This window comes from Lathamus discolor, chromosome 4 (genome assembly GCF_037157495.1).
Source record: "Lathamus discolor isolate bLatDis1 chromosome 4, bLatDis1.hap1, whole genome shotgun sequence".
NCBI classification, from domain to species: domain Eukaryota; kingdom Metazoa; phylum Chordata; class Aves; order Psittaciformes; family Psittacidae; genus Lathamus; species Lathamus discolor.
This window is the reverse complement of record NC_088887.1, coordinates 40,559,100-40,585,283: the sequence shown is the minus strand read 5'-3', so window position 1 is coordinate 40,585,283 and position 26,184 is coordinate 40,559,100. Positions and strand designations below refer to the sequence as shown.

The 26,184-nt window shown below is 37.8% G+C and overlaps 1 long non-coding RNA gene across 1 annotated transcript; it reads left to right on the top strand.

Annotated features, from left to right (window-relative positions):
* Positions 1-941: 941 nt before the first annotated feature.
* On the top strand, positions 942-1,841 carry LOC136012633 (uncharacterized). The gene is made up of 3 exons (XR_010611865.1): positions 942-1,062; positions 1,168-1,285; positions 1,687-1,841. It is a non-coding gene; the product is annotated as an uncharacterized LOC136012633 (long non-coding RNA).
* Positions 1,842-26,184: the final 24,343 nt, after the last annotated feature.

Genomic DNA, 26,184 nt, shown 5'->3' with positions numbered 1-26,184 from the left:
TGCTTCCTCATGTCTACTCTACACTGGCCCTGGCACAGCGCTGAGCCATTCCCACATGTTCCATCAACAGATCCCAGCAAGATCAGCACCTCCCTCTCCATTTCCCGTCCTTGGGGAGAGCAGCCTCCTCCTCTCCCAGCTAGAGAAACCCGGTGTCCTCAGCCTCCCAAGACATGCCTGCCAGCCCTGTCACCAGCTTTGTTGCCCTCCTGGATGCATGCAAGGACCTTCATGTTCTTAAATGGTGGGGACTAGAACTGCACCCAGTACTCAAGGTGAGCCTGCACCAGTGCTCATTACAGCGGGACAATCGCCTCTTTCTCCTTTTTTTTGTTGTTTTCTTGTTACGAGCTCCCAGCTTCCTGGATTCACGCCCTCCCGTTTTTTCTGTACGCGCTATGGTAGCCGCTTGTGGCCCCTGCACAGCGCAGGCCTGGAGCAGGCAGCCCGGCTCCCTCCCAGCTTCCCCGACACCTTCCAGCCACTGTCAGCGCCCCGCGGCTCAGCCCCTGCTGCAGGAGGGCCTCCCCCAGGGCACCGAGCGCAGCCCTGCCCGTGGCGCGCCCTCCCCTCACGACCCCGGTGCAGGCGCTCTCTGCCCCCGAGCTCCGCGCTGCAGCCTCCCCTCCCATCGGCCCTGCCTGGGGCCGACGCTGCCACCGCCGGGGCAGCCGGGGCAGAGCTCCCGGAGCGGGCCCAGGCCCTGAGGCGAGCGCTCCCTAACCCCCCCACCACTGCCCGCCGGCGCTACCTGCGCCATCTGCCTCGCCACGCCCAGTTCCCCCGTCCCCGGGGCGGGTGCTCCCCGCTGAGGGCGGGGCCGTCCCTCCTGGCTCCGCCCCCTGTGAATCCCTGCTCGCCTCGGCGGGGCTGCGGCTCCTGGGCGAGGCCTGATGCCGGTTTGGGGGTATTTCGGTTCCCCTTTCTGCTCGGGACTGAGGTTTCTGGATGTGCGGTTTCCCTTCGCTCCGGTGTTGGAGGTTCTTATCTGTAGATACCTCGGCAGAGAGTGCCTTCGTCTCCTTCAATTATGTATTTGGCAATTGCTCACACTTGGCCTTGGTAATGGGAGACATTGTGTGAGGGCAGATAAATGTAAGCTACAAAACAAAGGTTGTCTTTTATGTCTTTTAAAATACATGTAATGGCATCTTTATCTTCCCACAGGAAGACCAGTATCTCATTCAGAGGAAAAACTTACCGAAGTCCTACCTTTGCCATTTGAAGCATTGTTAAAGGGAAGCAGAAATAGGATGTAACTGTTACCTCATCAGTGGCTCATCAGGTAAAAATTTGACACCCAGAGAATCCACTGAATATATTTCAGGAGAATGCCAAATGGCAGGACTAGCAAAGGAAACTATTATTAAAGTACTTGTAGTTCTTTACCCTTTTCTGCTCATGGTTTGTCCTCACAAGCACAAGGTGTATTTTTTTATTTAAGTTTTTAGACTAATAAAAGGAATTATTTGCTATTAAAAAAAAAGTTCAATATATGTTTTTTCATATGGACAAGCAACATATTATTTTGTGATAGTTAATAGAGGATTACTTTTCATTATTTCTGTTAATGTTGTCTTAATTCCCATGAAATCTTCCTTTTTGACTTAGAAAACAAAAAGTAAGTACAATAAAAGGAATGTTTAGAAGCTAATGGCTGTAATGTATTGTAATCAGCATCTCCAGGAACACATCTGTCCAACTCTGAGATGCTGAAGAAAATCAGTTCTCCTGGAGACTCTCTAAGTTGAAAGGGAAAAAATAATGGAATTTAAGTCTGTCATGATTATTATCAATGTCGTAACTGTTGTGAAGGGTACACCTAACTGAAGAATAAACAATACACCTGCAAAATACAAAAGGAAAATTCTTTAGCATTTCAGTTTTTATTGATTTATTGAAGGTCAATTTCATTATTGCTCAATTTATCTTTAAAACAAATGCTATTTTTGAGAGTTGCTGAAGTGATTAATTGCTCTTGCATTCTTGATTTCTTTTCTTGCCTAAGTGAAACTTTTCTTTATCACGTGAAACTTCTGGAAGTTATTTCAGTGTGCAAGAAGACAGAAGTTATACAGTTGAATGACTGACATATGAGCTCAAATGCTAAATCCTTTGCTATCAGTGGTAAGCAGTTAGGTTCACAAGTGAGTCAGGAGCATAGTTAAACGGAATTCCAGACAGACAAATGGAATTGCTTATTGAAGTAGTAATCACACTGGGGCTGCAACCTAATGCTCTTTATTATTGCCCAGGGATCAAATGCAGGGCCATAATGAAGAGCACCAGAGTAAACTTCTGACTGTATAATAAGTTTTCAGGAGTAATTTCTGTTTTCTTAATGGACTTTAATACATATTCCTGCCTGGATTGATGTGATCTTCCATAAAAATAAAAGTAAAAGGATGTGATCTCAGTGACTTCTGATAATCTCTTAAAGGGTACTGAGATACACAAACATGAGACAGTTCATTACTCTTAAAACTATACAATGCCTATTGGTGGGCTTAAAAAATATGAAGAAAAAATATGTATTAGGTATGCTGGTACAATCAAGAACAGTGTGAAAACCATGTTAGGAACATCAGCTTTCATTTATCACTAGGTTTCCCTGTATCTAGCACTGACAAATTCCAGGACAGCAATACATTAAAAAAAAGAAAAAAATCCACATTAACAACCAGAACATCCCTCTTCATTTTTTTTTATCACCTTTTTAATTTCAGATGTACATTTATTTTGGGACATTCCTAATGAAATACTCCTCAAGTACCCTGCATTCCTATCTACTATCTTTTCCCTTCTCTGATTCAAACTATTGCCCTGTTTTTTTTTCTGCTTTAAATTTGTCCCTAATAATTTGGCTTCTTTTCCTCTGCCTCTTAATAGATCACTGTTTTCCTGGTTAAAAAAAAAAAAAAAAGGCAATTACCCTGATTCTCCTTGCTCTTCATCCCCTTTTCCGTCATGAAATACATTGAATGCATTGCCAGTTTGATCTCCGGACTTCTTGTTCTGGATTCTTTGCAAGTCCACTTTTCACAAAGTTTTCCACCCTGTGCCCAGTAACATTCTCACAATGTCCATTATTTATCTCTTACATGTTTTCTGTCCTTGATTACTCTTCTACCTTGTTCAAATCCTCTAACTCTTTTGTTGATGTGGAATATATGATCCTACACTCATTTGCTATTCTTTGATAGCTGCAACTGTAATTTAATGGTATCATTTGTTAGCAGTACTTCAGAGTTTCTCTTCTCCCTGATATGTCACAATCCTATGTCTCATAACCCAAGTTTGATCTCCTGTCCTCAATGCAACAAAATTATTTGCAAGACACTAGTTATCTGAGGGGAAAACCAGCATCTGCTTTCTTTTGGTTTTGCTGAAAGACTTACCTTCATCAAAGACATAAAGATTTTTTCTGAATTTTTGAAGAAAAAAATTCCACCTTTAGACAGAGACTGATTAACAGCATTTCAGGTAATATTAATTTATTGGGTCTGTTTGGCATGCAATTATTTTCCTTCATAGCAGACTGTATGTTGCTGTGTTTGGATTTGTGACCACAGAAGTGTTGATAGCACAGGGATGTTTTAGGTATTGGTGAACAGTGTTTGCCCAGTGTCAAGGTCTTTTCTATTTCTCATACTGACCCACTAGCAAGTAGTTGGGAGGGGGCACAGCTGGGACAGCTGACCTCAGCTGACCCAAGGTATATCCTATAACATCTAGTGTCATCATCAGTAATAAAACTGATTGTAGGGAAGTGTAGTTTTTCCAGCGGAGCTGTTGCTAGGAGACTGGCATTCTGGCATTGGTCTGTGGATGGGAAGTGGTGAGTGATTGCCTCTGCATCACTTGCGGGTTGTTTTTTTGTTGGTTCTTTTTCTCCTCCCCTTAATTTATTAAATTATAATTATATTGATTCACAAGTTTTTCTTCTTTTTGCCTTTCTGTTTCTTACCCCATTCTGCTGTGATGGAGCGAACAAATTACTGGGTCAGTGCTTAGCTGCTGTCTGAGGTCAACCCACTACAGTCTTTGGCATCCAGGGTGAGCCATGAGGGGTTCATGAGAGCAATATATTTGGTCAGGGTGTGCTAGACTGAATTTAAAGTCATTACACCTGTTTAGCTATTACTGGGAAGTTGTTGCTTGCCGGTGCTCGTTCTAATGTTGACTTGTTTTGATACTGGTATGTTTGTTACCTCACCTGCTCTGTGGTGTGCTCTCTTTCTTGCTGAACATCAAACTTCAGGGTTTGTGAATGCCTTCTGCAGATTGCTATGCTGGTTAATACTTTGTTTTGTTTTGCCTTGGAGAGCTATGATAAAAGCATCAAGCCTAATCTGGTATTTGGCTGCTGGATTGCTACTGTCCCAGTACTCAGAACCATCTCATGGAGACAATTAGGAGTTACAACTTTCTCTTTTCCTCTGGGGCAACTTTGTGGGGAAATGAGGTATAGCGCTTCCCTTTTCCCTGGTGCAGATGTTTTCTGCCATGTTACAGTGGCTGTTTAGTTTCTTGAACATTCCAGAGTGTTCATAATGGTGTGTGTCATGAACTTGATTTTGTCTTTTTGCAAGGTTAACCAATTAGTTGGGAGTACCACACAGGGATGTGCTCTAAGTCAGCTGAGTCACAATGGCAAGGTGCTTGGGAGAATTTGGGCAGGTACAGTTTTCACCTTCCTCAGTCTGGAACTTCACACATGAACAGGCATGCAATCTTGTTGAAGTGACACTGCACTTGACAAAAGAATGCTCTATGCCAAAGAGACACAACTTGTTGCACTGTGCTGGGTCCTGGCCTATGCTTACTGAGCCTCTGTTCAGCACCTTCAAGGCAGCTGGTGAAGGGACATCTAGTTTCTAATTACGGAACTCAGGTAATGAACGCTCTGACAGGTATAAAAGGGTTCTGCCTCTGACCAAGAGAAGGAAAGAGACAACCAGATTTGTTAGATTGTATGGATTTGGCAGTACATTAGGCCTACATGATTATAAGGCTCTGGTGGTCATGAGTGCACTGTGTATCCTAATGCCAACAGGGTGAAAGGGGGCAGAACACATCTGGATTTTTGGAGTGACAGAGGGATCCCAACAGCTGACTGTGATGCAAGCTGAGTTGATCCTAGCAGGGAATGAGTGGTGATGGTTGATGAGAATTCATTGACTATTGTAGGACATCAGCATGGTGCAAATGATACGGAATAAGAAGGGTTGGAGATTGTACTGGATCTGGTTGAGATGGAGTTAATTTTCTTCATAGCAGTCCATATGGTGCAGTGTTTTAGATCTGCGACCAAAATAGCGTTGATAACACACCAGTGCTTTAGCTACTGCTGAACAGTGCTTCCTTAGCATCAAGGCCTTCTCTGATGGGGGATTTTTTTCCAAGGTAGCTGTTGCTCAGAGACTGGTTGAGCACTGGTCTGCTGGTGAGAGGTGGTGAGTGATTGCCTTTGCATCACTTCTGGGTTGTTTTTTGGCTTTTTTTTTTAATTTTGATTTTCACTTGAAATATTAAACTGTCTTTATCTCAACCCATGATTCTCTCCTTGCTTTTACCCTTCTGATTCTTTAGCCCATCCCACTGAGAGGGTAAATGGGTGACTGGGTGGGACCTTAGATGTTGTCTGGGGTCAACACACCTCAATTACAAACAGCTGAAACCCAAATGTTGAAAAGGAAGCTGCTGACTAGCACCTTCTGTGATAACAGGTGTGTCATTATACATAGTGATTAGCAGCGCTGTTATTTTATTTCCATGTAGCCCATACCGTGTAGACTGCACAAACAACAGGACCAAACCAAAATATTTTTGTTGTTTGTGAATTACTATCTAGATTGATTTTTCGATGTACAAACTAATAAAAATAATTCCAGATGAAATTCTTACTTCTAAAGAGGATGGCTTTATAAAAACTTGTTAAGGAATTAAAAAAGTTAGAATATGGATGAATACTGAAAGACATTTCAAAGTAAATGCTCTACTTCAGGTAAAATCAGCCTTTGTCTTGCCTAATAGGTCTTGTAATTCTGGATTTTCTGTTTTCTTGTGGATGGGCTCCCAGAAAGAAATTATTTCCAAGTAATCAGACTGGTCACTTATGCAGGGGAGGTTTGATGGGGTGTTACACAGCATATTATGTGGTATGTATTTCCACAGACATGGCAGTCCAAAATCCTTACTGAAACTCATCAGAGGCAAAGTCCTAAGAAAGGAGATCAATATATTTTTCAAAGCAATGCAAAACTTATATTTCTGGTTTCCACATGGAATAAAGCAAAATATTTCAATTGAGATTCAGTTAATGAGATACTAACTCTTTCTTATTTTCCTGATACTGTTTCTGTTAATAAGTAAAACCAATGTTTTTTAACACATTTTTTATTATCTGAAATGGAATTTTCTATGACAAGATACTAATAATGGAAAATTCAAAGCAAACCTTTATTCAGATCCTTGACTATAAAGACATGGGAAATTTTAATTTTTCAGAGAATCAGTGTTAATATTTTAGATAAGAAAATAACAGCCTTAAATTAAAATTTAAGTTATATTTTTTATGATTTTCAATTTAACTTTGCACGCCTATGTAATTTTTCCTGTGTAATTTTTTTTTTCTTTTTAGATTGTAATTAAGTTCAGGAATAGTCATGTTCGCTAATTAAACCCACTTCATATTAGATGACATCATTGCTTATATTACAGAATTTTATGTCAAGTGGAAGATGTTAGCAAATGCTTCATTACAGAATTCACCACTTCTGTTGGGGTTAAACACAACACGATTTTATTGAGTTCAGTTTGTTTTTCATGGAAAGAACATAGCAGGTTTTGCGATGCTTTATTTCAGTTCCCATAATTTAGCTAAACTACATTGGAAACTAACAGTAAAATAGGAGAGTGTTTCTTTCTTGTTCTCATTTACTTCTAATCTGTATTTGAATTAATTAGGGTACTCTTTGATCAGTTGCTGTGATTTTTACAATAGTTGCATTTGGGATTCATTGATCTTACCAAACAGTTTTATTCTTTATAGTAAAGTTATAATCAAAAAACAGAAGCAGACCTTACAACCTGTAAAAAAAGTTATCCTTGAACGAATGAATTGCTCAGTGTCCTCCCTCATTTATACTGGGTTTTATACAAGATTTCTTACCCCATCTTGTGAAGAAAGGTATCTTTGCTTTCCTATTTTATATATAGACCCATGTCTAAAAGGTACATGGTTGCTTCCAAGCTCACATTTGGTGAAACTTTGTGTTTTGAAGAGGATTGTTTGCGTTCTCACAATCTAGGAGCCTCCGTTCAGAATCATTAATCTCTATTTGGAAATCCTGAGAAGAGCCCTTTCACCTTGGAAAAGGCCAGTCATAGGCAAAAGGGCAGAAGTATCATGCTGAAAACTTGTGAACAGCAGAGCAGTATCATGCTGAAAACTTGTGAACAGCAGAGCAGTAGCCATACAAAAGATGCTGACTTGGCTGCTGGTGTCTCTTGAATTGTAATATCATCAGGTTTGTCACTGGTTAGCATTCGTGCAACTTACACTTTCAGAAGATTAAGAAATATGTATTATACCATCCTTCTCTGACAATTCCCCATCTACTTGTTATACATGTGTAACTATTATCCGACTTGTGTTTTCATTTGCTCTGGCTTAACATTATCGGTTATATTTTTCTACCCCTCTTCAGCAATGATGGACATCACAGCTACACAAAGAGGGGAATTAACAGGAGCTAGAGGATAATTTAGAAACTGTGTGTACACCTTCTTTTTTTTTTTTTTCTTTTAATTACATTAGCAGCAGGAACAAATTTTTTTTCTCAATCCTCTGTCATTGTTCCCATAGCAGTTTGAAATACTCCTCTTAAACAGTCTACAGCCTTAAGGTATAGTGCAGTCTGGACTGAAAGAAATGCTTGAAGCTCTTTAGAACAAACAAACAAACAAAAAATTATAATACTTATCAGTAGCTATGTTTTACATTTCTTTTTACAGAAGAACTCTCAAAGCTTGCAAGACTGCAAATCCTAATTATACTAAAACATATTTATGTGTTTTTAAATGTATTTCCTGAAACATTAGTTGCTTCAAACTGACTACAGTACCAGAGCATGCCTGAGCAATTTTAGTAACTTATTTAGAAAAAAAAAACAAAACCCAAGAAAACTAGTTTGTGTTTATCACCAGCATTCAGGTGTGGTCTATGACAGCAAGAACTGCCTGAGCACCTAGGAGGCTGCAAAAGAAGAAAACTAGTTACAACTAAAGGGGACAAAGAAGGCAATGTCCGAAAGCTGTGAAGAAGCTTGCTGTTGCAGAACAGAATTTACCAGACTGTGATGATGTTTATTCTACCTCATTATTTCTAGAGGGTTCCTTCTAAGTTCATTCTTTCATTGTGACAGGCTTTTTGCAAGCAGCAAAAGACAAAATAGCTGAAGTACTTCCTCATTTAAATAGATAACAAAAGCAGCAAGTTCCTAGAGCAGGCCAGGGCACTGAGCAGAGCCTCTGTTTGAATTCTTAACAGCTGCCTTATTCTTTCTAAGCCTGACATCTAATAGTTTTGTTTAAGCGTGGGCCTTTTGGGGGAGGGAGTTTGTTTTGGTTTTTTTTTTTTGTTTCTTACTCATTTAGACACCTATGCCATCACCAACATTTTTGTTGTAAAAAAGATTGTCATTTCCTAGTCTGGTAAGTCATAATGTAGGTTGTCCTGTGAGAAGTAGTCTCAACTGCATTGATTCTGTTCTTATTTGCTATGAAATAAAGAAAATGAAGAAACACCAGAGGTCATGTTTAAATCCAGAACAACATCATAAAATGTCCTAGACAATTCTCCATTAAGAAGAAAACAGCTTCTATTCCAGCACTTCTCCAGCAAATATAAGCAGATCTGTCTTCAGCCGTAGGGTTAATCTAAGCCAGAGGTTTCCTAACCACAGTGATTTGAACATTCATAGTATCCTTGAATGGAGACCTGGTGGCAGTGATAGCAGCATCACCCACATCTTGGGACTTGTGTATTGCCTTTTATGTGAATCCTATGGATTAATCTAAACAGAGTTACTGTCTTTCAGCAATACCTGCTGCTTATACTTGTGTGAAATAAAACTGTGTAGATAAATGTTACCAGCAGCAGGACCTCTGTTTTCAGCTAAAGATATAGGAGATGAGCTAAAGGCTCGAATACCCTAAAACCATGAGATTGTAAGGTAGATCGCCTAAAGTGAGGTGAAAGAAGTAAACATAATTGTACTGAGATGCTAGAGGAGTAGAGTTTAGACATGGATGGGCAAAGAAAATTGGGCCTGCATTATGAATCCAGAAATGGAAGGCAAATGAAAATATATTGAGCTGGGCAAATGCAAGGCAGAAATCAGCAGTGACCAGGATGTGCATCTATCCTTGCCCAAAGCAAACCTCCAAATCCTTCAATCTCATGCCTTCTGTAACAACAGAAAACCAAAAGGAACGTCACTTCTCCAGTTCAGCTCCTGGGAATTAAAAATTCTGAAAGCTATTACTGGGTTAGCTTGAATGATATGGGTTTCATATTTGTAGATAACCTGTGAGAATGACAAGAAAATGTCACAGTGGAGGTTTTGTTTGCTTTCTTTTATCAGACTTAGTAAATAATGCATGTACATACACAAACACTCAAGTGAGTCCAAAAGGAAATTATTGTTATTGCAAGGACATGAGTTATGCTATGAGGAAATGCTGAAATGAATGCTACCGTAGAAGTTACGTTCGTGCTCTTTACATGTAAATATTATGTACAGCAATAAATAGTGTGCAATCACAAAACTAAAGGTTAACTAATGGCTATATCATAATGTTGAGATATTCGTGAGGGAGCAGAATTAAAGTTTAATGGACAGTATTCTTACAGGCGTATGTACACAAAAAGTACTTTGCCTTTACAGTCCTCATAATCTACATTTTTGCTTGGTAATATAGCATATATTAGAAAAGCAACTGCAACACCAAGTTCTTTTGATAAAACTAGATATGAATTATCTTGAAAAATACTTTGATTTTTTTTAATTTTAAAAGTTCTTTTCATTTTTTTGGTGGGTTTTTTTTTTGTTGTTTTTTATTTTTTTTTATTTTGAAGTCATCAAGATATTAAAGACTGGCTTTAAGAGCATATTTTTTGGACTAAGCCATGACAGCAGGAGAAAAATCACAAAACACTTTCATGTTACAGGATATTTTGGATATGACAGTGTCAATAATGTCATAATATTCTGCTGATAATAATAAGCAAATGTAATAAAGGTAAATGTTGCTGTTTAGACATATGTGTTTACCAGAGCCTTGTGTCCACTAATTAGAAGCTCTGCAACATGTCTGAAAACAGTAATTCCTGAGCTGCCATGTGCTGAACAAATTATTTTTCCAGTAGCAAACCTACCTGTCTTGCTGGTGCACATTGTACTTGAATTTAAATCTCCCTTCTCATAATTTTTCCTCATGCATCACTTCTTCTCCCCCTGCCGACAAAAAGATAGCATTTAGCTCTCCCTGCACCTCTATTGCTCCATCCTAACCTTTTCCAATAAGCTGGTATGGCATCTGGAGCAACCCGCTGTTTTCTTGCTCTTTGATACCAGCAGTGACAAAAATGAAAGTTACCTCAAGAGTGGCAAGAATTGGAAAGTAATTAGTTGGACAAAAAAAATAAATCACATTTTATTTCTCATCTTAGAAGTATAATTTCATGCTGTTTACTGCCATTTTTCTCCACTGATGAATGATTATAAATTATTTTTTTCACTACTCAGCTACCTTAAATTTTAGATAGATGTTGGTTGGTTAAAAGGAGAGTTAATGAACATCTTCTTTAGAAAGGAATAAAAGCCTAGATGGCATGATAGCTGGTAATGCTAACTGCAGATTTCTTTATAGTCAGTATAGCTCATCCGTCCAATCAGACTGTAGCAGCCCATAGTAATGTGGCTTGTGTTTCATAAGACCCAAACAATATATGATGGTAAAGCACATTCATTATCAATCGAGTGTGAAGAAATTAAGGCTAAGGCACAGGAAGCTAGATTTCAGAGTCATGTCAGCAAGACAATTTAATTAGGAATGGAGCATAAATTAAGACCAAGGTACCTAAAAGCTGAAAGTTCAGCTTATGCTAAAAGCAGCAGACTGATGTTTCCTACCATACTTAAGTACCCTATTCTCCCTTGGTGCCTGCTATCGTTGTTTGAGCACAGATGGTGAAAACATGTACTGTTCAAATTTACTATGTTAATTCACAGGGGCGTTACTTAAGAAAATAGTGTTAGTCTAAACATTATAGCTGCATTCTCTTTTTTTTAATTATTATTTTTCAAGACTAAAATAAATAAACCTGGATTTGCAGTTACCAAAATTTTCCATGTACTTTCTAATCATAGAAAGTACATGATGGCTGGTTTGCAGACATTGCAGTCTATTACGGAACAAGGTAATTAAAATTACAAACTTTAAAACCACATGTAATTTCCTCAATGATTCTTAATTCACTCTCTAGAGTCATTAGAGCCATTGTGTAAGTATGTTATTATAGAGTTATTAGACAAGATCTTTACTTGATCATCTCAAATTACTCTTCACTGACAAGTCAAGTTTGCTGTTGAGCGGTTGGTTCCCTTACTGAAAATGCTTGGTGACTCAGTGATTTCACAGATGCTGATAGCTACAAAAAGACTTGTGGCCCAAGTTAACAACAGGATTGCAGTATTTTTTTAATTAATCACTTAGGTGATGGATAAGTGTTATATTAATAAATATTGTGGATTATACTAAATGATAGACCTAAAAAGACAACCTGAAATAATAAAATATCTCTTACATTTGTAAAAGAAACTAGAAGAGTAGGTGCACACAAAGTAAAATGACATCCCCATAATAACAGTGACCAAAGGTCATGAAAGCAGCCTTTTCAGCTTGTACTTAGCATACCACGGATAGATATTCTGAAGTGCTCAGTATCAGCAGAAAACACTGTTTGTATTTAAATATAAACTGGAAATTAATTGAAGGTACATTTATTTGAGATCTTCATTATAATAATATTTTCCTAAGTCTGTATTTTACTAGTTAGCGGGCAAGTTTTCAACCCATATTACATTACGCTGAACTTACTACCTCACTGTCTTCTGGCTTGGTGTGTGTGTACACCTGCATGTGTGTATCTTAATCAGCTTTCTTCTCCTTATTGGTCAGTTTTGCCTCCTGCAAACTGGTAAGGTGCTAATTGGAAAGCATTAATTTAGCTTTTAATTCAATAATAGTCTTTCTGTTTCTACAGTAAATACTGAGAAATACTTTGACACCAGTTCAACTTTTGTTTCTGTCCTCAAACTGAATAAGGTGATTGGTTTTTTTGTTTGTTTGTTGTCGGTTTTGGTGTTGCTTTTTTTTTTAAATCAGAGCTTGCCTGCTTTTCTCTTTTTATGTATTCTTATCATATGCTGTCCAATTTACATATCTGCTATCTAATTTTTGCAGTCTTTTACAGTTTACAAGGATTTTGTATTGGTTTTCTAATCAAGATTCAAAACACACAGGCAATAGAGCCTGATTACTCATTTAATCCTTGCTATCAGTCATACCATCTACTTTCCCTTGACTATCTAACATACTGCAAAAACACTGAAATCCAGTTGGGCATAGGCTAACTGGCTGCAGAAATCTAATAGTGCACAACTAATTTTGAATTACAATTAGTCTACTTATTACATTCCTTCTCCAGTATCTGCATAACAATATTTATCTATAAGACTGTCTCTAAACACAAGGATAGGTGGTCCATCTAGTCCAGCAGCGTGCCACCAACAGTGGCTAGTAAGAGCAGTGGATCTAAGAGGAGAAAAGAACAGTCACAGTTTTATAGCATACTCTCCCTGCTTGCAGCTCATAGATGAGCCAGCTGTGGTTCTTTGGGTTGATGAGCACCTTTCTGCTGAGAATTTATTTAAAGGTGCTTTTAAGTACAGAAATCTTCATGACATGCAAGAAATCCTGAACAAGTTGTTCCGCAGTTTAATTATGCACAGCGTGAAAAACTTCATCTTTAGTGGATCTCCAACATAATTCAGTTCACTTCTCCAGTTCTAGTATGGCTGCTTTCTCCCAGTCAGCCATCTTTTTATGAGTCTTCTTCATATTTCACAGGAAGATAGTTTCTCTCACAAACTTAATTTCTCCAAATTGTAATGTTCTTTAATATTAAACTGTCCCTTGACTATATCTCTTTAGCCCTTCTCTACACATTTGCTGAGACTAATGTCTGTATTTTCTTGTATACTAGATGAAGGCACATCACAGATTTTTGCAGCAGCTGAATGATATTTTTATTTTGTACCTTAGGGCTTTCTTAATATCTCAGGTGTTTTTAGAATACTGAAAACTTAATACAGGCCAAAATTTGATTTTCTGTAAACCAAACAGAGCTCTGAATTTGACTTTCTCCATGTCTAAAATATAGCATAGTTTAATTAGGGGGGTTGGAACTCAATGATCTTAAGGTCCTTTCCAACCCTAACGATTCTATGATTCTATAAAATATCAACTATATAGTTTAGGAAATTACATTTTGAATTTTAAGCAAAAGCTCTACATCAGAGGTACTGACTACTTCACATTTCACATTTTACTTAGCCACTTTAATCTTTCAGATATTCTGGGAAAAAAAGGCAAACCCATGAGGAGCAGAGAAGTGCACCTGCAGCAACAGAGACGTATTGATTAATCATGTGAAGTAGATCAATGAGGAGTTAACACGCAGTCATCAACATTTGTTACAGGAGAATTCGGGTTTACCTGGGCTACATGGCATACCAGCTCAGTGTTGGCAAATGTATGTAAATAAATCCATTTCAGCAGAAGTGCTGACTCACAGACATTACACATTGCGTTATGTCAATAGTATCAGCACCACATTTTTCATTGTTTCCCAGAGTCTTCTGTAATGGGCACTCTTTTCACTTGGAAGCGCAAGAAAGATGAGCTGCTAAATTGTATTTGCAACTTTTGCCACAGTTTATCAAGAGGGACACTCTGGGACCATGGAAGGCTCCACAGATTCTCCTTCAGATGCACCATGCTTTGTAGACAGACTGCAGCTTTATCATTCAAATAACCCTGAGGACTGGTGGTTTTGATAAATAGAAGCTTTGTTCTGTATTATCTATGGCTTGTGTCATTCCTTTCTCAGTCTTACGAGCAGCACCATTTTCATACTCCCAAAATAGCAAAGCTTACATGAAAAAAATTAACAACATGAAATCACAAAATATTGGAAAGAGATAGCATGACAAATATTTGGTAAAGGTAAACAAAGACTTCATTTAGACAACTTTACATACAAGCAAAACATTAGACTGCAAACAGTTCTGTAATTAACAGGAGAAACAATCTCTTTCCTAATGCTAATGTTGCCCCCAAATCAAGCCTTTTGGGAATGAGCAATCATCTTTAAAACCATTGATTATTGTTACTTGCACTGTACTACTAGTGCTGCTCATTCTTACTGTAGCAAAATAAAAACAGCTCCCATGGAAACCCAGAGCGCCACAAGTCTTTGCTAAGTTAGACTTCAGTAATGGCAGACTTGAAAGAACTCAGGCAACAACTATAACAACTGCAAAACCTTGATCAAAAGCACCCTCTTTTTATTTTTCTTCTCAGGTCAAAGTTACCTAAACCCTTACACATTTCATATCAACCCCGTAGTACAAGATCACTTCAAACCAATGGAAATCAGAAAGTTTCTTAAGGTGCCGTCACTGAAAAAACATTTACATCAATACAACTTTGGTGTATTTTTTATTAAATTAATAGGCACTAAATAAGTTTTGCTTCTAAGCTGTGATGAAAGAAATGAACAAAATTGAACTTTGTCATATTAGAAGAATAATCCATAACAGATGACTTAGGTGTAGCGGCTCTTTACCCCTGTGATTAACTTCTGAGCATCTGCCTTGGCATAGTGCTAATAGGAACTGTTCTACTGTAGTCATTACTCCTGTAAAAGAGCAAGTGGAGCTCCTGGATACTGTGATAGTTAGAAATCCTATAGCACTTATTAAAGGTGTAGGAGCTTTAACAACAGAGTTGTTGTTCCCATTTAGATGATTATCATTAGCTCAGTTTTGACCTTTTGCTGGCTCTCTGATATTTCTCATTTAACCTCCTAAAGACTGGGACAATCATTGCTGTTGTGATGCAGTCACTGGTCAGGTGCTACATGCAAAAAAACTTGCAAACCCCCCTGGTGCATCTTTTGGTAGGAAAAGTTTGGTCAGTATTTTCAGTCTTCGCTTTTTGGAATTCCTGCTTCCAAGGGTCTTTTGGGGTTTTCATCTGAAAAGGTAAAAATTTATCATTGACAGCCTGGCTGCTGTCTTGTAGTCCCTAAACCCTGCACCAGTACTTCACAGCACAACAGTGCAGCCACTTTCTGTCCCTGTGTGCAGCTAATGAGGGGGGAGGTAGCATTTGGGCACTCTTTAGTATCTAAGGCAGTGGCTCCCTGTATTCTGTAACTCAGTGGAGCTGCCATCTGATACCAGATACATGCATGGTATCTGACTTCAGCTTCACCCATAACATGCAGGGTGCGTGCCATCTCCATACGGTTATATGGTATATCTCTGCCAGCAAGCTGTATCTACTGCATGCCTGCCACTGCTAAAGCACTGAATCAACCAAGCACAGGGTGTGCATATTTTAAAAATACGAAGAAAACATTCCAGACATCAAAGGAAATAAGCCCCACTCTGCTACTATGCATCAGCTGAACATAGATAAAAACTACTCTTTCCTGGACATTGAATGCAGTTACTGGCACTGTCTCATCACAGGGTGCGGAGTCTGGTCCTGTACATTGACTTGCACAAATAATCATGAACTTCTGAAGGTGAAATCAGCAATAGCAATTAAAAAGGAGTCACATCACAAAAGTTTGCTGTTGATCTTTTATTCATACTTGCGCACAAAACACATTCCTAAACCATCTCTAGGCTATTATCATTTTAAATACAAAAAGAGCACCTAGCTGTATTTTCAGGCTTTGGGTATTGCAGACTTCTGTCATCATATGAAGAAAACTATTTCTATATATTTTGTCGAAATAGAAGAACCTGAAGGCGTTATCCCTCATATAGAAAACTGCAATATTGAGTGTACTGCTTGGGGATAGCCTTTAAGTTGCTGCATCTCTACTTCAAGCTGAGACAGCCAACTACATGTGACTCATTGCAGATACTGGGGAAAACATTAGTGCTGTGTCTCAAGTTTCTTTAGAGATAGGCACCTGCTTTGGGGAATCAGTTAAACATTGAGGCTTATATGATGAGAAAAAAATTCTATCTTCTCTCCAAGAGATCAAGAAGCTCATCTGTATTTTCTCTCAAGATGCCGTTGTTTTTTCCAAGGAGTTTCCTTCCTTCTTCAGCATCTTCTCTATTCCTGGCTGTGGAAGAGATTTCCTAGGTTTGCTGCTTTACACTGAGGTGGAGAGCTCTGTGTTACAAGTCCACACATGTATGATATTTCATTTATAAGCATTAAATCAAGATCCACATTTCCTCAGAAGCTACATCCCTGATTTTCATTCTCAGATAATGAACAGTCATTCCAGACAGAACAAGCAACTTATCAGAGGTGTGGAGGACACATTGGCTAACTAAAGAGCTAAAATAACATTAGTTGATTCTGTCTGGGATACCTTTGAGACCATCAGCCATTATCTTTCCAGAGGCTTGTGAAGGTTTTCCTTAAAGGAGTAATTCTAGGTCTCTTGATGTGTTTAGATTAATATATAATGCCTTTTTTTTTAGTAAAAATACTTTATCGAACAGGGGTAATTAGGTTTAATGGAGAAGAAAATGGATGAACTCTAATAGTCTGTGATACAGAGGAAATCAGTCCACATCATCTCATGTGCACTCTATATCTCAACCAAACTGTGAGAAACCTCTATTAAGGGATAATCCATGTCAGCATACCTGGAAGTTACAGTTTAATTTCTGACTAGGCCCAACACAAACAAGCACACTGTCTACAGGCAAGGAAGCATCCAAGTATAATCCCATGATAGAAATATGGTCACACACAAAGAGCAACAGGGATGTAGGGCCTTCCTCAATAAAGAATGGGAAGGATACAACAGAACTAGTCCAGTACTGTCTGATCAGAGCCTGAATCTGCTTGAAGTTACCAACAGGACATCGTAGGAAGGCTGCGCAGGTCAGGGCAGGATCCAGCCTGTGAGTATATCATAGAATCATAGAATCATTTAGGTTGTAAAAGAGCTTTAAGGTCATGGAGTTTAGACTCCATGTTAACCTAGCACTGCCATGTCCAACACTAACCCATGTCGCTAAGTGGCACATCTACGCATCTTTTAAATACCTTCAAGGATAGCGACTCCACCACTTCCCTGGGCAGCCTGTTCCAGTGCTTGGCAACTCTTTTGGTGAAGAAATTTTTCCTAATATCCATCCTAACCCCCCCCCGGCACAACTCGAGGCTATTTCCTCTTGTGCTATCACTTGTTACCTGGGAGAAGAAACTGACACCCACCTCGCTCCATCCTCCTTTCAGGAAGTTGTAGAGAGAGATAAGGTGTCCCTTGAGCCTCCTCTTCTCCAAACCTAGTTCCCTCTGTCAATTCTTATAAGACTTGTGCTCCAGTCCCTTCACCAGATTCTTTGCCCTTTGAACGTGCTCCAGCACCTCAATATATTTCTTGTCACAAGGGATCCAAAACTGAACACAGAATTTTCAAGGTGCCACCTCACCAGTGCCAAGCACAGAGGAGCAGTGACTTCTCTGGCCCACTATTTCTGATACAGGCCAGGATGCTGTTGGCCTTCTTCGCCACCAGGACACACTGCTGGCTCATATTTAGCCAGCTGTTCACCAATATCCCCAAATATCCATATTGTAGATGGTAAAGGATGTTGGTTTAAGATCACTTGGATGGCCCAGACAAGATGAGACCTGGATTCCTCCTGTCATTTAATGAGTATTTTGAGTATTACAGGATAAAGGGGCTGGGAACATCACTGATTCCTTTGGAAGTCACATGGCTTGAAGCCTGCACAATATAAACAGAAAGTATTTTTTGATAAACGCAACATGACTTATACATTTCAGTGAATGTCCTATGTCATACAGTGCAATACACAGCCCACTACAGGGCAAAGAGCACACTGCCAAGGGAAGGGTGAAGAAATTTATCTGTGAATTTTCCAGATATTATTTGACCTCAAGCTGTGCAGATCTCTGACTACACTCTGTGCTCTACAGCACTAGGTGATAAATATCAGGGATATATGAGCTACATGCTATATTCTGATTTCTTTAACTGAAAAATAATGTGAACAACTTCTTTTGGGAATGACAATTTAGCTGAATTACATATATTTGTAGAATTAGGTACTATATTATTTAAACACAGGTACCTGTAGATGCATTAGTGAGCAAAGATTAAGTGCATAAAGGAATAATTTTTGTTACAAAACTGCACCTTTCTGCAGTATGTTTTTGGATACTGCTTTGGTAATTAAAAACTTTATGAGCAGTTTATTGTAGAATAGTAAAAACATGTTAAAATGCATTAGCACAGATTGAATATATTAATTAAATCCTTCTTTGGTACAATAATGAAATTCACTTTTTCTCTCCTTTTAGTGAGAAATTATTCCATTGGAGAGGCATAATAGATTGACTAAATTGTGAATAAAATGCAGCATAAATGAAAACAGTTATTTTAAACCAAGTCATGCAAGCTTTTTATTTATGCAGCAACTTTCATCTAATAAAAAAAAATTGCCATTCTTAACTTTTAAGGAAAAATCCCAGTGACATAGCAGATGTGAACTGGATAAACTCATGCTCCCACAGAAATATCAAGGAAGCTGCTATTATTAATCCCTGTGCTACTAAAAAGCTGTCATACTGGAAAATAAGGAATCTACGCAATAGAATTCAATGACATTTTTAAATGTCATTCATTTCTTTCATTGCTGATTTCATGCACATAAGTCAGCTTTTTTTGATCTTACTCATTAACAGGCCAGAACACACGTATAAGAAAGTAAATGTTTCTTAGAGAGTGCTTGCTAAAGAAAAGATATGGTGGTTCCTAACAGGAAGACGGTAATACAGACCTAAAAAGGAGGGAAGGTCACTGTGATGCAGACATTGTTACTTGCACTCTGAATATTTTGAAAATTACCTTGGATTTTAATAAGTAGCCATGGTTTTGTCAGAATCAGTGTCAATTGCTGTATACATCAGAACCAAGAGTTATATAAAATCAAGCTATGAAATCCAATTATAAATCCTAAAGGTTAACCGCTTTGTTTTCCTCAGAACTCAGGATCATGTGTCTAGCAAACTTGAAACTATGCCGACAAATTCCTTTGGAAATCTTTCCACCAAACTGCAATGCCGTATTTGTTTTTCATTATGTGTTACATAGCCATTAAAATGAAAATTAGAAGCTCAAAGGGCAAACTAATCTATCATGGCAGTTTGGTATAAGATATTTGAAGCCAAATGAGCACAGACCAAAACTACTATAAATATGTTATTATTAAAGTTAAGCATAATTGATATGAAATCCAGGTGAATCATAGAATCACAGAATGGTCTGGGTTGGAAAGAACCTTAAGATCATCTAGTTCCAACCCTCCTGCCATGGGCAGGGCTGCCTCAATAAAGGAATAGTTGCTGTTCCATCTACTGAGAGTGAAGATGGGTTTTCAATTTTAAATACAATTAATTAACTGTGTAATTTTATTTTTCTTCCCAGACTCTGCCTCCAAATCAGTTCTGAGGGGTTCCACAGCTTTACTTTACATTAATTTATAGCTACAATAATTTGTAGCCTTCATTCTCAGTGTTTCTGAGAGATTCCATCTTTGTCATTCACCACATCATTCCTTATTGAATCAGTATATCTCTGGATACAGGTTGTGCTGTCTAGTAGAGCTGGTGGATCAGTCACTCTGCATGCAATGCACTAAGTTACACTTGTGAAATGTGGAAACCTCTGTGTGGAAATTTGCCACCTCAGGTCTAGCTGTCCTGTATCTTTCTGTGAAGTCAAAACATATAATTTATTGTCTCGAAGCATTTGGTGTTCAGAGCTCTTATCACTCAGGTAATAAGTACTCATAGTACTCAGCAGACTATACCATATGCTTACTATAAGGAAAAAAAAAAAAAAAAGAAAAGGATTGGAAGTCAAGGACCAAGAGGCAGTATTGTATCTAGAGGTGACCCCTCTCTTTGGACATCTGTATCTTTGGGGATAAGTTGCATTTTTGAGTATGGGCACTGTCCTCCAGCATGAGCTGTAGTGGAAGCCACATACAGCTTTGGGAGCTCAGTTAGGTCTGCTCTGGGGAGGAATGCTCAAGGAGGGGTGCAGCCCACGCTCCCCAAAATACTGCCATGTGTGCAGGCTCCTCTTTGTTTCAGGGGACAGAAACTGTCCCCCATTCACTTATCCTGCCTCTTGCGCTGACCATTAACAAAGAGGTATTGCCTGACCATTGGCAGGTGCTGACGATTAACCGAGAGGTACTTGCCCACATTCTACATAGGAACATTTACCATCCACATAGTGCAAAAAAGAGAATAAAGCATCTTTTTCTTTAATTGATATAAAACTCCAGTGCATTATTACAGTTCCTGACAGACTGCAGACATTAAACAGAAAGAAGATTTAAAGCCCTGAGTTCCCAGTTGTTCACTGCTGCTTTGGTGGATATATGCAGATTAATGTGGATAAGAATTGTTAATGAAATGAAAACTTTGGAGAAATCCCCATAAATGGAGCTGCTACATTAATAGATGTAAGGAAGCTGTTGTGCTTAGAAACATAGAATTAAATTTCATTTTAGGTTTCAGTACATAGTGTCGTTATGTATTACATAGCTATTTCTATACATAGCTATTCTGTTTCTGGTTAGCTGCTTTGGGAATGCTATTTCATCCTGACTCAGAACACTTCCTTGTGTCATCCTGGACGACATATTCTCCATGTAATAAGCTTGCTATATACTATGCAATCTGAACTAAAATGTAATTGAAGGAAAGGAAAACCCCAGTTCTCCCCTGTATTACATCTGTATTGAAGCCAACCAGTTGCACAGAAAAAATAGTCAAACACTGCCTGAATTGCTTACAGCTTCATTTTACTTCTGTGTCAATTGGATTTGTCTTTCTACCTTCACATCAATATGCTATGTTTATAGTTGCTAGATTTAATTAAATTACTTTGATTTGCTAACACAAATAAACAGTAGGTCTAGTATTGCCTGGTATAAATATATGAAGCCAGAAGTAAGTTGCCTCTAGGATTTGTTTAAATCTTCCGTCACTGTATATGTTTAATTAGGGAATCAAATAACTTTGTTTGAAGAGACTCACAAAATTTCACTTGTTGTCCAAAATATAAGAAACACATAAATCACATTTTACATTGGATAAAGTCATATGTATTGCCAATTTAAAAAGGAGAATTTGCCCACTGAATTCTGGAAGTCATGGCAGCAGGAATAATGAGGTGTTTCAGAACAGATAGAATAAATTTTGCTGGAAGAGAGATGCTAAAAGTGAACAGTGCTGAGCAGTCTTGTGACTTAAGAGTCTAAGCTTTTCGTTATTAAAAATATGCATTATGTATCTCCCCTTTTTGAGTATCAGATCATCCATGAATCAATATTTGTAATTCATGGGGATTTGCTGAATACACAGGACAAGCAATTCATTAGTGCTTTGAATTCAGCATGTTTTTTCTTTGCTGTTAGCATTTGGTTGCCCACCTATAGCTTTTTTCTTTTTTTGTTGTTGATATATTTGTCAAACATATGTCATGCACTTCTAGTAGGAGCTTCTGGTGGCTAAGCATTGGACTAAAACTGAATTTAGAAAGATTATCTGTTGTTCAGTCTGCTGACAGAGAACACTGGGGATATATGGACTAATTTTAAAGGCTTTGAAAGGTAACTAAGGAGAAAAGCAAATCTATTTTTCTGTAACTTTAAATTTACCATTAGACACTTGATAGGGAGCCAAGCTTTTTTTTTTTTTTTTTTTAAGGGCAGAAAACGTATGGTCAAATACATGGCAATCTAATCTATAAATAACAAATCTTCATACTTTACTTAATTAACGTAAATATTTGAATAGTTTTCCTTCAGTTTACTTGTAGAATTTTACAACATATTTGAACTTGATTTAATGTTATTGAGAAAGTGCTTCTCGTATATCTAATATGCTTAAAATACATTTTCAAAATATTCTAATTTCTTGAATTGAAAAATAGCTTATTTTAAAAGACCTTTCCCTTTGCATTGTGTCTGAACCTGATACTTACAATCAATTCCCAGCCTAAGTTGATAACTTTTATTTGTTCCTTTACAAAAGCAGTCATGTAGATAATGAGAACAAAAAGTATTGTAGTAAGTCACTGTTATTGAGGGTTGTGAAAAGTTTTCATTAACATTATGTTTATTGTATTATGTGAACAAAAAAAAAAAGCATGCAGGGATCAGTAGAGCACTAAATATAGTTAATATACCAATGGGAAACTATTGTATGGAATAGTGAATTCCACAGTGGTAACTTAACAGTTATTCCACACTTTCTTCCAAGGTTTCAGCAATAATAAATTTAATCAAATTTAAAGAAAATAGCTTAAATGTTGGTATGAATGGATTGAAATTTTGCATATTATCAGTTACTGGGTTTCTACACTTTTGCATTTCTATTATTAAGAGGATAATGGGAGGGTGGTTTAGCGAAGTGTTGATTTAGTAGCATTTTTCTGTAAAAGAAAAAATATCACTTCTATTGAAATACCCCATAAATTGTAAGAGTGTAAGTTTAGCTAATGAAAGCAGGCAGATATAAACCACTGGTCAATATGGTTTCCTGTCCCAAAATCCACAGATGAAGTTGTGCCCAAATCAAGGAGGGAAGGAAAAACACAAAATGAAGAGAAAAGAAGGTTATGTGGCATTGCAGGAACCCATCCTGGCTCTGTCAGATGTCTCTTAAGGGCAGAATTCAATTAAATACAGCCTTCAAGCAATCTCTTACTGGCCTTGAAAATCAAACAGCACTGGACTAATATTTACATTAAAATTTTAGGTATGAAAAGAAAGTGTTGAATACACAGTGTGGATAAAACTGTTCTCTATCTGAGATCAGAAGCTCTTGATTATGAATAGGAAAACTCCTGCACTCCTGTATACAGCTTAATCATCAAATCCTTTATGTTAGAAATGACCTTTAAGAACATCAAGTCCAACCATTTCAATCTCCTGTACATGTCTTGAAAAGCCATGAAACGTCAGATGGTACAAACTTACTTTTTTGTGGTTTTCTTAAACCTTCAGATCTATTAACTCACAAGAAGTACCTGCTTTTTGTGAAGACTTACATTTCTGGGTAGACTAAAGTTTACTTCGTGCTGCACATTCAGCAAGGCCCAGTCAGACATGCAAAAGAAGAAATTTCCAAAGCTTGCATTTACCATCTTTAAAGAAGTCTGAGATTGTCGTATGTCACATTTTCATTTTCAAGAGTGTTAGACACCTAAATACAGTAATATTTTTGAAACAGTTGTAAAGCCCAATGATATTTCTTGGCATACCACACAGAAACTTGGTGAGATGTTTCTTTTTCTTCTTCCTGCTACCTTTTATGTCTTCAAAGCACATCTTCCATGAAGTTATTGTGCATATTTGAATGGATGGCATTTCATAGTCAGACCTCATAAGAAATGACAAATTAAGTATGGTCTTTAGTTATTATACTGCCAAATCAGTTCTGCTACACACAGCAGAAGGGGCATGTGTGAACTCCATGTTCTGCAGTAAAAAGTACTATAGAAGAGTAAGTTTACCTGCAAAAAAATAACGTGAGCATGTAGAATCAGCTGATGTTTTACGAACTAATTCAAAACAATGCACACAGTAGAGGAAAGTGGTCTATTAATGTGCAACTCTAATCCTAGAGGATACTTAAAAAATGTATCTTTAGCGTTTATTCCTTTCCACAGTAGGCATGGCTGTTCTTCGGTGTAACTCCCAAAATCATGGGACTGCTTCCTACTGAAATAATTCATGTGCCACTGTAAAGGTAAGGAATGTTTCCTAGAAGTTAAAAGTGTGTATTTCGCAAAAAGTGACAAAGGTTCCATTCTTAAATGCTGTTATCAAGTGTATCATTGGGGCATAAATGTGTGTGTATCATAAAATGTGGCTGCTGCCAGCAATCCAGAAAAAAAAAAGTCACAGGGGTACGTGTCAGCTGTGTTGCACTTGTTGCTCTAAGCAACTCTGCTCCTGCCCAAGAAGTATTCAGTGGCATCATTAAAATACACATTATTAAAATACAGACTTTGAAAACTAATGGCATACAAGTCACATTTGTGGTCTCCTTTTTAGAGCAAACATTGATTTACTCATTACAAGCAGTAAATTATGTAAAGCTGCCTACATATGACTGTACATTATCTAAAATATAAATCCTTTCAAGCATATCATACTATGACATAGTAAACTCAAGATAATGCTGAACAAGCCTGTGCCGCTCTAGTAATAGAAACTGAACAGTGGACGTGGATAATCTTACAGTATGCAATACTCTTGAAATAAGGAACCTTCTTTTTTAGGATGCATTACTCTTTCTGCCAGGCATCCAGTTAAGCAGCTGTACACAAACCTGGGGTCAATTTTTATAACAAAGGAGAGGACACACAAAAAGAAATTTAAAATAAGTAGTCAATAAAAGGTAAGAAGCAACCTTGAAGTAAAATAAAAAGCCAAAAGGATGTTAGAACTTAAAATCAGGCCTCCTCTTCAATGTAAGTGAAAAGAATATTTGATCCTTTCTACATCCTTGAAGTACCGTGGCTGAAAGTAATGCTTTGCACTGTAATGCTTCATTAGTTCAAAGCACTGTGTAAACATTAGTTAATGCAATCTCATAGTTTCTATGCAAGGCAACCTCTATTTCTTTTACATGGCAGATAGGAACATGGAGATGTGTTTTCTTGTCCAAGTACAGGAAAAAAGAAATGCATTTTCTTGTCCAAGGACATACTGCAAGACATGTAGGGCACTGGAACCCTTACTGTACAGCCCAAGATCATTCCTTTACCCTACAGTGGGTTTTAGTCTACTTCCAGTATTTATTAAGACTGCCTTAACTGTCAGCAAATTACAGGTAGCAAAATTGAATGTTTTTATTGAAAGTATTATATAAAATTTAGAACTATAATTGTAATAATTTAGAAGGTTTTGATCTATTTAAAAGAGCATTATTTTCTTTATTCACTCCAATACATGCAAAATCAGAAATGTAGGGCCATAAATCAAATGCATTATTTTTATCATGTTATTGTTGCACAAATATTCCACATCACTATACAAAACAATGTGCTGAGCTCAGTAGTTCATAGACAAATAAACTATAGGCAGGTTAGCTTAAATTAAACTGATCTCATAGCATGTGAACTCAGGTGGGAAACTGGATGGACAAGTGCTTCAAGTAAAAATTCCAACTCTGCAAGAAAGCAGCTCAGGATAGAGCCCGGTTCTGCAAAGTTTAGCTCAGTATAGTTCTGTATAGTTCAATGAACTTGGTTTCTGTAGCAAACTTGAAACCAGGGAAGTGGACCTGCATAATAAGTTTACTTTGCAGAGCTGCAGTATACTAAGTCATGGTTAATCCTGAGAAAGACTACAGAAATTATTTCTCTCTGTCTTAATCCCTATTATATGAATATTTCAGATGATCAAATATTACTATATTGAAAAGAACTTCTGTGTTTGCTGTATTTGTCATACAGTCATATCTTGAGTTATGTGCATGTGGCCTTGGGCTTTATTAGGCAAATATATAGATAATTCTGGGCTATAAGAGTATAGGTTAATTCCTCTTATGAAAGAATTGCAGCATTGGCTTTGTCCCTTTCTTATCTAAGTTACATTTACGGAGATCTTCCATAATGATAACTCAGATGATCACCTGCAATGGAGCACCAGCAGTAGTCACCACTTCCGCTGCCACTCGCTGTCAGGAAAACCCCACCTTTCACCTCTCAAGTAGCTTGCAAGTGCCAGG